Here is a 2,853-nt window from a genome sequence, read left to right as displayed (position 1 = left end):
TAATAAAATCTGTATCTGAATCAAAATTTTAAAATTTTGAAATATAGAATTTAGATAAGGATATGATTTGTTAATCTATCTATCTATATATATATACATATAAGGAAAATGGTCTTTTTAAGAACAATGATTGTACAAATTCCAAACTTGCAAACTAATTTTGTTAATTTGGTAATTTTTAAAGAAATAAAAAAAAAATCTATTGGTTAGCTCCTTAAGTCAAAAATCTAAAAATAAAAAAGTTCTAATTATCTACAATTTTGAATTTTAAAATTCAAAACAATATGATAAGCCACCCTCACTCTTTCCAAAAATAATGGTGATCAAAACAATTCAAATAAAAAAAATAAAGACAATAATTATATATGATTTTGAATTTCAAAATTCAAAATAATATGGTAAGCCACTTTCATCTCACTCTCACATTTTTCAAAAATAATATAAATCTAAAATTTTAAAAACCCAATCAAATTAAAATTTCAATATAATTCTCTCTTTAAAATACTCAATATTTGATCTTTTTTCCAGCCTAGTCAACTCCTCCCAAATGTAATGATACAATGGTTATTCTCTCTCTTTGTCAATAGTTCAAACTTATTTCAAGTTTGTTTGTTTGTGATTTTTTTTTTTTTTTTTTTGTAAATTTATATTTTCGTGTGAGTATTTTTTTTTCTTCTCTATATGACTTTTTTTTTTCCAATGTATTTTTTTCCAACTAAATTGATAATAAATATATATCTGTTAACTATCTTTGTTTTGGGAGTTGATTTGAAGTTTTTTTTTTTTTTTTGTGGATGTTTGTGTATTTTTTATATTGTTTTTATTATTTCTTTTAATATATGTGAATTGATAATATAGTTATGAGTTTTTATTTTTTATTTTTATTTTTTTATAGAGTCAGACGTCTTATATTGTTCTTTATGATTTGGCCATTTTTTAAATTTCTTAAACAAAATTTTCAAATTTTTTATTTGTAAAAAATTAAAAACATTTAATTGACTTGCCCATCAATAAATAAAATTTTAAATAATGAACACTATTCCATAATTTATGAATTTTAAAAAAAAAAATTTAACACCCATATATGGAATAAGAAAATCTAAAATCACGCATTTTTTATTTTTTTTTTCATTTTTAACTCTTTAAAACTCTAACGATATCTTTTTATTTTCATATTTACAAAGATAAAAAACTAGACTGGAGTTACATAATGGTCAGTGGAGGTGGTGAGTATGGCAACAATAAGGGTGATAATGAGCTCGGTCAGAGCATTGTTTTGGTAGATTTTGAAAATGTGAATATTAAAAGTATAGTAAATAGTTTGGGTGATATATTGATTTAGAAAACTAATGTGTGGTTGAGATTAAGTGTGAATTTTACCATATAAAAATTGAATATGGATCATATATTGTTTTTTATATATAATTTTGGTTACTTTTGTATAACTGTCAAAAATTATTGTGATCACATGTTATTTATCATTTAATATATTATTATTGTATTATCGTAATGAATTTTATTATTAAGGCCTATTATCAATGCAGTGGTGAGAGTCACATGATAAATAAAAATATGTTTTGTTATTATTATTATTGATAATATATTTCTTTATTTAGCTTTTTACAATGTTCAAAAAATTAATTTATGTTTATTGTTAGTTTTTGTAGATGAGAAGTCAAAAATAAAATTTAACCAAATTAAGTTATAACTGATTTGAGATTGAAAAGGAAATTTCAAAAGAAATTATAATTATATATAATTTTAAAATATTTTTAAAAAAATACAAGGAAAAATTGGAACTATAAATTAAAATTATCAAACAACCTAATTCTATGAAAAAATTTAAATGAAAAATTGATCAAATTTGAATTTATAATTATTAAATATTTTTAATAAACCATTAATTTTTTATTCAGGTTCTTGCCTGATATGGTCTTAAATAGTTTTCTAGATATAAATATATCTTAATATTGATACAATCAATATTAGACATATTTTAAGAAGGGTAAATTATATCGATAGTCCCTGCATTTTATCTTTTGTGTCAATTTAGTCTTTGTAATTTCAATTAGTTTGATTTTTACCCTTAATTTTAGATTTTTTTTATTAATTTGGTCTAATTGATAATGCCGGTTAAGATTTTTGAAAGAAAATAGTTATTGAGTTGATTGAGATTAACTTATTGAGTTGAGCAAGTTTATAATTTTGTTTATAAAAATATAACAGATGCTACTCATGTGTGTATTTTCAATAAACAAAACACTAGCAATTATAATAATTGGACTAAATTGAGACAAAATTATAAATTTATGGTCAAAATTGAGCAAATTAAAATTGCAAGGACAAAAATAACACATGGGTTAAAATATAGGGATTACCAATGTAATTTATCCTTTTAAGAATAAGTACATAATTTCTTAATTAATTTTGAAATTGCTAATAAATATACCAAACAAATATGTACATATTTCCTATTTTTGTTATAATTTTTTAAAAAATATATATTTACTAATTAAAAATTAAATAAATAGGTAGGTCTACTAACTCAAGGATTGGATATGAACTAGACGATTCTCTAAAGGCTAGGCTTAAATAAAGAATTATTGGCCAAAAAAATCGACTTGAACTAAATTTTCTTGGCTACTTTTTAGTATTTAATCCAATATTAGAACCCCCAAATTAGCTCATATCAGTTATGAACTAATAAACTATGATATAATTGAAATATAAAATTTAAATTTATTTGGATTAGAATATGACCTACAATTTGGGGTGACTTTATCTTAAATAATTTTTCTATACATAAATATATATATAACTATTCATTTAATTGTTTTAAACATAAATATATAG

The sequence above is a fragment of the Camellia sinensis genome, chromosome 4 (genome assembly GCF_055761805.1).
Source record: "Camellia sinensis isolate YWXY chromosome 4, ASM5576180v1, whole genome shotgun sequence".
Classification (NCBI taxonomy): domain Eukaryota; kingdom Viridiplantae; phylum Streptophyta; class Magnoliopsida; order Ericales; family Theaceae; genus Camellia; species Camellia sinensis.
The sequence above is the reverse complement of the archived record's forward strand: the minus strand, read 5'-3'. Positions refer to the sequence as shown.